Genomic DNA, 14769 nt, shown 5'->3' with positions numbered 1-14769 from the left:
CATCATATTCTGGTTGTCATTTAAGAGGACTTCAGCTTTGACATTATTCACCACCATTTTGTAATTACTGAGAATACTCTTTTTTAACATATAATGTTTTTGCGGTTCTAGCGGTAACTTAAGGAGTAGTCTGACTTTAAAGTTTTTCAACTTTTTTTATCTGAAGAGCTCTATGTTAAAGACATGTGTATGGTGTTTTTTGTCTTGAGGATGCTTCCTTTGCTTGATCAACTCAAGTATATGAAAATCAATCCTCTTAGATATATTAGTATCGGATTTTGGTAAGAAAGTGACATGATTCCCTCCAATTCCGGGTCATCTTTGATCCAGCTAATCAGCTGATGACAAGTTGAAGGATTCCATCTTACTGATAGGCCGGGCCTATCATTTTCTACCAATTTCAATACCAGATTGGGAAAAAAGCCCCAACCAAATAGGTTCAATTTTAGGGAAATTACATGATGGTCACCAAAACCCAACTTCTGTATGTCAATTTGATTAAATGAGTTGTATAATACAGAGGATACAAAAAGTGATCAATATGTGAGGACAATCCTCCACGTGACCATGTGATAGCCAGTTCCTTTTTCTGGTTGGAACTACTTGGACATCCCATTTGAGAAAGAAGTCAACCCATTTTTTTCCCATTCTTAACAGTGAGCGATGAACTTAATAGCTTACGGCCAAAACACGATTTATGCGGCAAACAGGTGGAGTTGAAATCCCCCCCCACTACAACCCCCATCTGATCATGGCGAGTAAATGCACCTTCCAAGATTGTGTCAAGAGTATCAGTAATCTCATTAATCGTGGATGTACTCCTATTCCCGTATATGAACATAATTAGTAAAGGATTATCTTGTTTTGTATTGTGGTTAGTTCAACAGCTAATATAGATGGATCCATGTGTATAGGTTTTGTGTTAAATTTACAAGTATTATTGACAAGAATAGCTAACCCTCCCCCCACCCCTCCCTGAGGGCCTACCTTTTTCTCCTCTAGAGGCAGGTTGGGAGTAACATTCAAAGCCTTCCCCAGTAAAGTGAACTACATGCATAGTTTCCTGTAATAGGATAATAGCAGGATATGAGTTTTCATCAACAGTACCCCACCATCGATTGAAATTTACCATCCCACAACTATTCCACGACATGCATTCCAATGGAATTGTATACTGGTCAGTGCAAGGGTGGCGCTATTAGAGTTGTCCCTGGCACTACTATGGGTAGTTTGTTAAAACCAGAGAAAGCAGCAGCAATGGCCAGCATCTAATTTACAAAATCCTCATTAAGATGTGGCGGCTGGTTGTGTTCCTTATTCAGATTTTCAATTAGTATGGGAGCAATTGGTTTATCCAAAAAGGCCTTAGCCTCCAATTCGGAATGTATCAGAGATGGGGTCAGACCAACATACACAAACTTCTCTGTTTTCTCCCAGACTAATTTCATAATTAGCCTTGAGTGAAATCCACATATCATCCTATTATTTTGAGTGGTAGCTAGTCTAACCCAATCAATATCGTCTGAGCATAATGTTCTTAAGCAAGGAATGGTGTGGAAGGCTTTTAGTAGGGAGGACCGATTAAGATTTAGTTTGGAGTTAATGTTTGGGTCACTCTCCCATCCCAGTATAGAGGATGGGTCTTGATTTAGCTCTTGCTCATAAACTTCATCTTTCTGTTTCCTAGTCATAGCATCTGTTACACCGAATGTTGGTGGAGCAATCGATCCCTTAGGGAGCTCAATTGCCTTTACTTGTTGTTTCACAGTCTTCTTTGGAGCTGGATTTACACCATTATTGAGTGATTTATTGGTCATCACAGGGGCAGTACCATCAGATCCCTGAGTGTACCTGCCCAATATCCCCATCATCCATGGCTCACCCAATACAATTTTGCCTGCTTCCCCCCTTCTTCTTGATTCCAACTTATTCTCAATTGCTTCCTTCTCTTTTATTTTTTAATAAATGATGTTTTCTTGTGGATCGTAGGATATAATTGGGAGAGTGACAGCTGCACCCCCCTATAGGTGGGCTAGTGGTATCGGGACTTGATGTTGGTACTGTCCTACTTTCATTTTGTACTCTATTTTCTCAATGTTCATATTTGATTTGAGTCATTTGTATCGCGTACCAGACTAAATAAATCATATTTGGGCGCAGGTGGAACTGTAGAAATTGAGCTGTCTTTCTCCAGAATAGTAGGTGGATTGCCTCCGTCAGTATCTCCCATGAGAAGTATCAACAGAACAAATGGGTTTTTAGAGCCTTACGAAATGTCGTAAGAGTCTTGGCCTCTCTGATATGTCCCGGTAGCTTATTCCATAGTCTGGGTCCGTAGACCCCAAATCTGCGGTCTCCTTTGCTCACATATTTTGACCGTGGAACTAGGGGTAAATTCTTTTGCCCTGAGCGTAGCAGCCGACTAGGAATGTAGCTCTGAATTTTGTCTGATAAATAGTCAGGTGCCAATTTATTTATGCATTTAAAAACCAGGCAGAGCGTTTTGAACTCAATTCGCTCTTTCACAGCTAACCAATCTAGAGATTTCCTCAAATTGGTAATTAGTGCCTTTTTTGATACCCTAGATACTAACCTGATCGCAGCATTTTGGACCACCTGCAATCTGCGCAGCTGGAATGCTGGTATTCCTGACAGCAGTGCATTTCCATAATCCAAGTGCGCATTTACAAGTGTCCCTACAACCACTGCTCTATCTTCATTTGCAATAAATGGTAAAATGTGTCTCAGTAGTCTTAGTGTGCAGAATGCTGACTGTACCTTTGTACTAATCTGCGCTGCACACCCATATTGTCTTCCCACACGCAACCCAAATTTTTGATTTTCTTTGCAAAGTTGAGCTGCGCTCCTAGGAAACATGGTGGCAATATCTGTTTGTTCTGTTTCAGATGATGTCTTGAGGCAAATAATGATACTTCCATTTTGCTAGCGTTCATCAGCAATTGGTTAGCACACATCCAATTCTGGACCTCCTGTAGGCACTGTTCCATTATTGCAAATGTGTCTTCAACTTTCTGCACCTTTAGGAACACCCGAGTGTCATCTGCGTACAAATAAAAATTAATGTTATGTTTCCTCAGTATGTCCATAAGCAGTTTAACTTGTAAGTTAAAAAGCAAAGATGAGAGTGAAGATCCCTGAGGAACCCCGCATTTCTATAAGATGGAATCTGACAAGAAGTCACCGATCCGGACCCTTTGTTCCATTTGGAACAAAAAAGACTCAAACCATTGAGGGGCTTGTTCAGAGATTTTTCATACATCCCTGGATGCCGTGGTCTACTGCATCAATGCAGCCGACAGGTCCAACATGACCAGCAAGGACATGTCCCCCTGATCTGCCGCTTTCAGTAGGTCATCCCATACTGTCACCAACCCGGTCTCTGTCCCGAACCCTGGTCGAAAACCAGATTGTAACGGGTCCAGGAGATTTTCGTGGTCCACATGTTCTTGCAGCTGGGACGTGACAATTTTTTCTAGAATCTTTGCCGGCCATGGCAATCCTGCCACTGGCCTATAGTTTTGAAGATTCTTAGGATCTAAATTAGATTTCTTTAATAGTGGAGTTACTACAGATTTCTTCAAGATTTGGGCTACTATACCTGATGTTAAGGATTTATTTACAAACTTCGTCATAAATGGGGAATATCTAGAGCTACTCGTTTAGCTACTGCAGATGGAATAACATACAGCGTATCATTGGTAGCCTTCAACTCAGAGAGAAGGGAACAGACCCTACCCTCTGAAACTTCCATGAATGTAAACGAATGAAACCCTGCCTCCATATCATGGCTGGGAGCCTGCAGTCTCTCGGCCTCTATCTTCCTAGCCAAATCTGGTTTCTGGATTCCCAATTTTTCTGATCCATTACTTTCTATTGTCTCTAGATGGTCCTGGGGATATACTATATTCACTTTCTTTTTTCTGAGCCTGCCTTATTCAATATCTTTTGGTCTTGTTTTTTATCAGATGGGTTATGATCCAACCACACCTTGGATTCATCATCCAATTGGGATAGGTCAATAACCACCTCATTCTCAAAAGAGGCAGGGTTTTCTTTCAATTTTATCATTGCTGCTGCCCTAGCCTGTTTCTTTGTCTGGGCAATAGCCTTGGCCCTCCTTTTCTGGGCTCTCATTACCAGTCGTTTCTCTTTACGAGTTAGAATTATTTTAGGATGTAAAGGCTCTGCATTATCATTTAGGTCAGATAATTCACATTGCCCCCTACCCATACATTCCTCAGATAAATCAATCAAGTCAGTCAGGGGAGATGGACTATCGAAGCCCTCATCCTTACTGCTCAACTACCCCAGAGGAATAGAAACCAAACCCAATGATTTTACTGGGCAGATGTCCACCTTGAAGCCTTCCATAAATTGTTCAATTTTTTGCACAGAGGCTAAGACTTTGAGCATCTCATCATCTTTGCTCATTTGTTCGTCTGTCTGTGCATGAACCGTTTTATAAATAGTAGGGGCCGTTACATTCGCGAATTATCATTTTTTAAGCATAGGCACACCAGATATACCATCATATTGGGTGGCACAGTCAATCACATCCTTCTTTTTTGGATGCCTTTCTGAGAGGGCAGCGACAGCGTCACACGCGATCAAAAGGCCTTCAATTCGATTGGTCTTATTAGTGAGTTCTCCTATTGCTGCCTCATAATTCCAATTTCATAGTGGGAACGCTCATCGCCCTTGTCCAGTAAATCCAGTATCCTTGCCAATACGTGAAAATCGGGACTTAGTGATGGAGCATCAAGAGTAATGGTCTCAAAGCGTGGCTCATTACTAGATGCTTCTTTATCTCGTTCAGTCAAACTAGACTGGAACTCCTGGATATCTATGACCATTGTATCATTAAGTGTCATTAGAGCACTTTTAGCATTTAGGGAGCTCACCATAGGCTTACTATGTAGGTCGTTGGTATCCAGATCAGTTTCCCACATCAGCCTTAGATTTTTCACCCCCAATACCTCCAGAATTAGGGTTGGATACAGTGTTCATTTTTATTACTCTAAGATTACTCATAAATACATCTTCTCTCCCAACCATTCTCTGAGGTGTAGAAGGGCCCAGAGATAACCGCACTTGCTTACTTAGTTCCGCTTCAATTGTGGGGCCCATCAGTGAGAAATCAATAGAGTCATCCTTATAAGATAAATTATTGACACTATACATACCATTTAAATTAGAGTGCAATGTATCTTCATGGGATAAGCCTTTTTGAATGCTGTTTTTTAAGTCTTTCAGCTAGAATTTAGTATTTGGTGAAACAAGATCAGTTACGCTTTTAGCACAATGAAACATAGCGGTCACATTGATTTTAGAAGTGATACCCATTTCTTCCAGAATCTTAGGTCTCAAAGCTAAAGATGGACTTATTTCATTCACACTCCTAACCTCTCCCCCATCTGTTGACATAGCGATTGCAGGCACAAAGATCTTCAGTAGGAGGGGACAGAGCCTTGTTAACAAGGTTAGGGTGCAATGGGGTCTGTAAATCAAAAAGCTTCCTCCCGCTACGTAAACCATTCATCATTCTGCGCGAGAAATAATATCAGCATTAGTCACTCAGAATGGTGTGAGAGGAAGGTAACTTAATCTTCACAGACTTCCTTTAACACTAGGGTAGGATGGTACCATGAACTTTAAATCTATTGTTAGCAGAGGATCCCTTGTTGGTATACACAAAACAGCAATTTTACTTACAACACTTTTACGTTTTATGGGCCCCCTTGCACCTGCCGTACAGCCGAACAGCCCAACAGTCGGCACACTTCCTCCACACTTCAAATGCGTGCGCCAAATGCGCGTAACCCCTACACTATGTAGGGAATGCTGGGAGCAAAGGGCGCCTGGCTAAAGCACGCTAAGGAGCTAAAATAAAGTGTGAAAAGCAAAATGTTAGTCACACGCTTACAATTAGCAAAGCTGCCGGCAAGCCAACCCACTCCCAGCACAAGCCAACCCACTCCCAGCACAGCCCAACCCACACCCCGCCCAAACACTATGGCACAGCTGTGAGTAGTAAAGTTCAGCTAGTAATTACTTTGGTCAATGCAGTCCGAGTCCAAGAGGCGTTTCAAAAGCGATGAGCAGGGTCCACAGCCCAACAGTCGGCACACTTTCTCCACACGTCAAATGCGCGCCAAATGCGTGTAACCCCTACACTATGTAGGGAATGCTGGGAGCAAAGGGGGCGTGGCTAAAGCACGCTAAGGAGTTTGGTCAATGCAGTCCGAGTCCAAGAGGCGTTTCGTCCTCAGTAGAAACAGCAACTCTTCCTATTCTCCATACAGCGTTCGAGTGCAGGGGAATGGAAACTTCAAAAGCGATGAGCAGGGTCCACAGCCCAACAGTCAGCACACTTCTTCCACACTTCAAATGCGCCGCGTTTGCTACTGTTCTTATAGCGTTAATATTTACTCATCCTGGGCGAGGGGTGCAGGATGAGGAGCCTTTCTAACATCAGACAGATCCATCCAGTAGCCCAACTCTTGAACTTCTCGCCACAAGGGGATAGTAGATTATTTCAAAGGGGCCGTTATATCTGGGCTCGATCCACCTGTGGAAAACATTCCTTATATAAACGAAATCAACAGGGACGAGCTGGAGGGGAGGTGATGATTTTGGTGCCTTTAAGTTAAACAAATCATTTTAAAACTCTGAGCATCAGATGGTCTCCTCATTGGAGATAGGGGCGTGTGCATTCTCCACCCGTTACCACCTCATAGGATGATAAATGGTGATCCTGACAGGGCTGCATGCACATGCTAAACAGTGCAAGGGGCAGACAGTGCACCCAGTTCTTTTCAAAGTGGTGCAGCGTTTCGACAGCTTCCTTTTCAACAGACCATTGATCCTCTCCATGACCCCGGTGGCCTGGGGTGGTAAATTGTGCATACTCAATGCTTTAAGCCCAGTAACAAGGTTATTTCTGTAAAAACAGCTGGTTGAAGAAGTGCGTGCCGATATCAGACCTTAATACAGTTCACACGCCCCCGCAAGGGAAACCCTCTCCGACCAAAAAAACCAGCTGCATGCTTAGCGTCTGAATGTGCACAAGGACCTGCCTCCACCCATTTTGAAAAAGGACACACCACTATGATCACGTAGCAAGACCATTACAACTCTCCCTCATATCCGCGTAGTCTATATGCAGTTCGAGGAAAGGCCCAGTAGGGCGGGGTAGGGTACCTCGAATAGTCCTCAAGGTGAGACCAGTGTTGTATACCTGACATGTGGTGCAGTGAATGACCATGTTAGTTAACATCTCCTGTAAATTGGGGACAAACGATTGCTGTATATGTGTGGCAATGTGTTGCTTTGACACATGGGATGGATGGTACAGCTGGTCGAATGCAACCAGCAGTAATTTTTACAGAATCACTGCTTTGCCTGATGTTTCCTGTCGCCACAATAAATCGGTAGGGGACTGCTTACACCCCCTCTTCAATCATAGATCCTTCTCTTCTTGTGGGGCATGGTCCGGTCGCACAATCAATTGTGCAATTGGTAAGGCGTTAGAGGAGGCTGTAAGCTGCTGATTACTTTGTGCCATCACTGGGTACTCAGAAACATTTGGCACCGGAAGATATGCAGCTTGTTTGGCCGCTGTGTCCACAGCAGCTTTACAGAGCGAGACCTTGACGGTGTCATTTATGTGGGCGGTGCATTTCACCACTGCCGTCATGGAGGGCTGGCAGAGCACGTCAATCAGTTTGTCAAGCAAGGCCGCTTGTTGTACCGGGGACCAGTAGGCCCTCCTGAACCCCGTCCTTTTCCAACTCTCAGGGGCCGAGTGCACCGTTGTGGTGACAGGGCGAATCTGAATAGATGGTAACGCAGCATCCTTGGGATGCCTGGAGCACCTCAATAAGCACTATAAATTCATCTAATTGGGATGGATAGTGCATCAGCAATGTTTTTTTTGTACTAGTGTCTCATACACACCTTCTGCCAGGCAGCCGCCCCAGTATGCCTCAAACCTGTCCCCTCGTGGTTTTCTTCCCGGTAAAGTGTGGAGTGCAGGCAGCCCCCCAAGATTGCCCGTACCGAGTGTAGTGGCGGGACTTTCGGTATCTGGGAATATGTGTATGCGGAGACCTGACTAGTTATGCCGCACACAACCTCCAACCGATCGTTGACTGATTCGTTGGCGATGTTCACCACTGGAAACTTCTCCCTCTGACAATTATGGGCAGAGCTGCACTCATTAAAATGATGACCCTCCCAAGGTTCCTATACATCTTGCAGAATGCTCCGCTCAAGATCCCTGACTCTGAATTTGATAGAATAGAAACCCTTCTTAGGGAACTCATATGGGGTGGAAGTCAACCCCCGCATCGTGTTGACCACGCTCCAAAGATCGACCTGGGAAGGTGGGATAGGGGTGCCCCGCCTCCAAACATATTATTGGGCTTCACAGCTAGCAGTGGTCAATGACCTACTCCATGGTGACCGCGAACTACCCCATATAAGGGCCGAAATCACTGCCATGCGTGACACTGACCCTCTCTGCCTGTTATACCAACCTCCTCTGAGACCCCCTCCGCCCACAACCGCAGCACACATCACCACTGTTTGAAGACAAGCCCATAATTTTGTAGGGTGGAAAAACAGAATAACTGCTGCACAGCCTTTATGGCAAAATAGCAACCTGACTGGGCTGGGCAAACTTGGGCCATGGCCTAGATGGATGGGGGCAGGAATTCTGACGGTGGGGGGGTGTCCTTGTGGATGGGAAACTGGCTTCATTTGACACCTTACAACTAAAATTCCAAATCCCAAGCACCGAGCGATATTATATACAGCTGGTCCATGCCTTGAAAACCCACATACCAGCAGATGCCATTATCCCTGACTACACACCTATAGAGCACAATATGCTACCAGCCTACATTCCCACTAAATGCACTTCCACTCTGTACACTGCTATAACATCCTTTGCCACTCCTGAACTGAACAGTTTAAAGGCCAAATGGGAAAAAGATGTGGGAGAGGTAGACCCAGAAGACTGGATCCGGGTGCTGATGCATCCTCGAGAGGTTGCTATCTCCTCCAGGCTCCGTCTGATACAGCTGAAAATCCTACATCAATATATTACCCCAGGACGACTCTGTATAGTTGGAAATGGGCCCCAAACCCGAACAGTCTCCGATGTGGAGAGGAGGAGGGAACCTTCATACATATCCTGTGGACATGCCCCCGGATCCAAGCCTTTTGGAATGCATGCTGTAATGAACTTGCTAGGGTCCTAGCCCATACTATCCCGCTGGATTCGAAGTCCCTTCTCCTGGGCGTACCCAACGAGAGTGATGTTAACAAATGGGAAAGACTGTTCCTAACCACGGCAGCGGTACTGATAAATCGTAACATTGTGCAGAAATGGGGAGCCTCAGAGTCCCCGACACTGGACCAATGGGTAATAGTTATGGACACATGCGCTATGGTGGAACGCAGAGTCTACAGTGCAAGGGGCTGCTCTACCAAAGCTTCCAAAATATGGGGGAGGTGGGAAGAGGGGTGACCTGGGACCTTTGGGTGTAGCTTGTGAGACTTTGAACAACATGCAAATATGTTTACGTAAAGGGCCTTTTGTGATTGGTGCCACATTTACTGTTATTTACCAATGATCGGACAGGCTAGTCCTCATTTTGTTTTTGTTTTTGTGATTGTTCTTTAAAATAAAATAATAAAATATTTTATTTTAAACAAAACCTGTCCCCTGGTCAATAGTTGCTGAGCAGTCAATGAAGACTACCACACCCGCCCCACCATCGATTAGGCTGTCTTTCACTTTTGGGATGCCATCTTCTTCCCCCTCAAAAGTCACACAATCGTGCCTTGCAAGGTTTTCCTCAGTGCCAAATTCAGTCCGAAATGTTGCAGGGTTTACTGTTCTGCAACGCGCAATGTGAATGTTTGGACTGGACAGAATGACCTCATACGTTGAGGCTCTGTGTGTGGTCAGTGTGGATTTAGATTGCTCAAGAATGGCAAATACTGCACGTTACATGTACAATGTGACAGAACATCCCATGACAATTGTGGAACTTTTTTCAATTGCAAATGCAGCAGCAAGTGCCTGTTCGCTTGGGAACTAGCCCTAAATCACTGAGTCTGGCACACTCATTGTAAAAGGCCAATGGCTTGTGGCCCACTGTACTGTTTTATGTACTACTGCAGTCATCAGCTGACCATTAGAATGGGGAAACAGTTAGAATGCTTGTGTGTAGTTGGAGGTTGCTAACACTGGGGCTGTGCAAATGACCACCTCGAGTTCATTGAAACTTGAAGCATGTCCTCTGTCCATATTATCTTTTTGTCTGTCTTGTGTGCTTTTTTGAGGCCCTGCAGTAGGGGTCTAGTGTATGCCGCATAATCTATAATCCACTCTCTGCAATAATTGCAGAGCCCGAGAAATGTCAGCAATTCTTTAACTGTGCTTGGCCCGTTGCCATTGCGCACAGATGTGGCGCGTTCTGGGATAATTTTCTTCCAGCAAATCGATAAGTGGATCAAGGCCAGCTGCAAAACTCTGCAGACTAAAGCCTCTGTTCCATGTTATCAGTCAGCATTAGTGAAGTCCCGCATTACGGGTGCCATTTGTGAGACTGTGCTGCAAATCTGCCTTTGGCCTGCCCCTAGTGGGCAACCATGCATCAGTCTTAGACAAACTCCTAGGGGGGGGGGGTGGATCACTATTCCCCCCTGCTTTTGTATCTCAGGGCCTTTGTGCACTGTGTTACTCCTACATTACTATGCTATGGACACACAAACATAACCTATTACCATAACCATAAGAAAAGACACAAAATGAAATAACATGCACAACAAACACTAAGAAATGACGCAAGAAATACTCAAATGAAAACACAAAAGTCAGTAACCAATTATAATACAATGGAATACATTTATTTATGCACAGCAATGCATGATGCAAACAATACTATAATGCAAATGCAAATCTCAAATTTGCACCTTCAATGCTTTTGGTGCAAATCTACCATGCTTTGGTGCAAATACATAGACCAGATGAGTGTGTGGAATGGATCGACACGCAGAACAGACGAGTAGTACTGTCAAGCCAACGAGTAGTATGTTGTGCCGATGAGTGGGTGGACCGGATGAGTGCTGTGTACTGGACGAGTGTCTAATCTGGACGAGTATGAAGACTGGATGAGTGTGCTGACTGGACGAGTGTGCTGACTGGACGAGTGTGCTGACTGGACGAGTGCGTGGACTGGACGAGTGCGTGGACTGGACGAGGGTGCAGACTGAACGAATGTGTGGAGCAGACAAGTGTATATGGAGCAGACGAATGTGTGGAACGGACGAATATGTGCAACGGATGAGTATGTGCAACGGACAGACATATTATGTATGTGCACGGAACTGAGTGACATAGATATTATGCTTTGGAATGAAGGGAACATTTGAAAAACATACATCATACCACACCCCACGCTTACTCTCTCCCTTACACCACCACTCAACTAGAACACAGAGATACTATGACACCATTCGGTATAACTGTTCTCATATCTACATCTCCCGCTCACTCCACATCACTCTAAGTAAACATTGCTGGTTTCACACCCCCAGCCAGGCGTTCTCCTCAGGCCTAACGCAGCCACACTCGTTCTGGATAAAGCCAGCCAGAGCGAACACATACTCCTGATATCTCAACCACCACACCTACCGCTAAGAAGCAGCTACCACTCGAACTCCGCACCAGCTGCACACAAACTTGGTGCGCACACGCACTTTTTTGACTCTCCCTACTCTCTCTACTGACCCGAACTTCGGTTCCCAAGGGCGTTCAACCTACCAGCGCCTTCAGACCATACCAATGGTATATAAGGCACTATATAAACGCAAAATAACATAACATAACATGCAGTATGATGACTGTAAGCTTTACAGGCTTCCAATGCAAGCAATACAATTCCTCTCCCTTCCACACCATACTTCACACTCTCTCTCAGACAGACCCTGTCTGCTTACCCCATCTATAGCTCTGTGTGAGTTTCTGTTCTAATCAGTCAGTTTAGGCCATATACCATACTTCCCATTTGCATGTGCAAGCTTCCCTTGGTCTCATCTCGAATGTGTCCCATTTCTCCCCTCTCCAGCTCCCTTTGCCAAGTCTGGTCACTACAACTGCCTCAAGCCTCTGCCAAGCTCATCGATCTCTCCCAAGCTGGTCTGCCAAGGCTGCATCAAATCCACACCAAACACCTCTCGATCTCATGCCAACCAGACGTCTCTCTCTCATCGAACTCCCTACTTCAATTTCAGGCTTCCACTTATAGTGTCAATTCACGTCACACTTTCTCCATGGTTACATGTCTCTCTCTAAGCTAAAATGCCTCTCTGTCTCCGTCAGCGTTCTATATCCGAGCCAGTGCCTAAATGTCAGTGTTGCATGTACTTTACTTTGCAATCACTCCATGTTCTGGTCAATCAGTGCATGTTATTTGTCAATGTGACATTTTGGCCTATCTATATCCAGGCCTTCTGTCTGTCTACCTGCACCATCCTACCATCTCTCATATTTCTCCATTCATTCCCTCTATCCCTCTCTCCTCAGAGAGCAGACCATCTCTCCTCTCCATGCAAAAGCACTCCCTGCTGCCTGGCCCCCACCTTCTCTATCTCTGCTGTCTGCGAACACAAGGCCTCCAAGATGATAAGCCAGGCCATCTCATTCATTTCTCTGGCAAAGTTACGACCTTCCTGCCAAGAAACTGTTTACATTCCTTTCTTCACACTAATTTATAACAACTTCGCACTCCACGGCGCAAACTGCTTCTGTGTGTCTCCATTCAGAATGGCTTTATAATGCCATAGGCCTCGTGCTTTCTATAGCATGAGGCAGGCTAGTCCTCATTTTGTTTTTGTGATTGTTCTTTACTAATCATTCCACTATTACTCATTTTACTAAATTTCTACCACTCTCCATATAGTACCTGTAGCCTATGCACTGATGCTGACAGGTTTATTTAGTTTGTAGTTGAAGGATTGAATTCTGTAACCATTATTTTCTTTCTTCTTATTATACTATAGTAATATAATCATTTGGGAATTTCTTGGTTTTACTATTGCTGAATAAATAGGATTTTCTTTAAAATCTAACTCAGTTTAGTTCTTATAGTCTTTCTAGAATTTATTTACAATAACTATATTACATTTGAATTTGCTGCTTTAAAAATAATACTCTTTCTGGTAAAAATTGTTGCAGGAAGAAAGTCTGTTGCTTTAAACCAAGATCACACAACACGCGCTATAATCCAATGCTTGTAGATGTTAAATCCCTCAAAAAAGTCCAACTCAGATGCAACGAGTTCTGCGATATGGTTACTTCCTGGAAAAACGTCACGGACATCACAACGCTTCACGTACGCAATAGTCCTGCATTACGATCGCCGTTTCCTGAAAAAACGTCACGACGCTTCACGTACGCAATAGTCCTGCATTACGATTGCCGCTTCCTGAAAAAACGTCACAACGCTTGCACACGCGTACGACATTCTTAGGGTTCCTTATTCTAACTTCGTAAACGCGCGTAGCGTAAGACTCAAAAACTAAAAGAAACGCTTGCGCATGCAACTGCAACCGAGCGTATTATATAATAAACAAACACGCGAGTCTCTACTAAATGTTAACGCGTGCCTTGTTAGTAATTACACGCGCAATAATTAACTCAGAATCAAAAAGTGTTCACTCAGTCTTTCTTTTCTTAGGAAAAATACGAACTGATAATCCTTGACTTTAAAACTCTGAAGATTAAAAAATAAACTTAGCTTGCTTCATCTGTACGTATCTTCACTGCTTCAAGGATAAACTTCATTTCAACTTCAAACCAATGGAGAAATGGAAATTCTAAATCTTCTTGGAATCCTAAGAATTATGTATACTTTAAAATAATTTACTTGAGCTAAAGAAACTGCAACCTGCCTCTAAAGCAACTAAAATGAAAGGCAGTTTAGAACTCTGATGAACATTCCAAACTACCTCATAATCTATTCCCTCCAATCACTGCTGCAGAAAGGACACTCCAACTTGCTTTGGGGATTGTATGTTTCATTAAGGAATATTTCAGTTAGAATTCTCATATCTCACCAAACATAACCCAAACATCACTCTGTAAATATTAACCTACATTTACTGTGTTTACTTGTAAATGGGAATTTTAGAAAGTAATTACAATAACAATTCTTAATTTAGTGTTCACTAAAGGTGTATGCTGAGGAAGCCTAAGAAGCCCACCTTGGAATCCTAACACTTTTCCTTTTAAAATTATGTACCCTTGAAACTCTTACAATATATAGGCGTGTCAGGGAACTGGCATTGGAGAATTGCTTACCCCTCAACGCTCTAACCTCAGAGATGGGTTGGAAAACTTATGGTCACACATATATACATTTACATAACAGCATTAATCTGTGCAAACAGCAACTGTAGGCAGCCACACGCGTGAGCATAAATGAGAGTAATTTTAATTGGGGGTGTCAAACATATTAAAAAAACAACAGACTAATACATCAACAAGTAAAAGCGCGCACAAAATAAAGTTGCAGTATTTTGTGTCAGGGAAAATAAGGCAAGGCTACAGATAACAAAAAGCCAAAAAGAGAACAGACACAAAAGGTGAGGCAACTTAATATACCTTCTAATCCTAATACACAAATTATACAAAATGGCTAAAATTAGACATTTGATGAGATATAAAATGTCGAC

The sequence above is a fragment of the Ambystoma mexicanum genome, chromosome 4p (assembly GCF_040938575.1).
Source record: "Ambystoma mexicanum isolate Mex_15411 chromosome 4p, UKY_AmexF1_1, whole genome shotgun sequence".
Lineage (NCBI taxonomy): Eukaryota > Metazoa > Chordata > Amphibia > Caudata > Ambystomatidae > Ambystoma > Ambystoma mexicanum.
The sequence above is the reverse complement of the archived record's forward strand: the minus strand, read 5'-3'. Positions refer to the sequence as shown.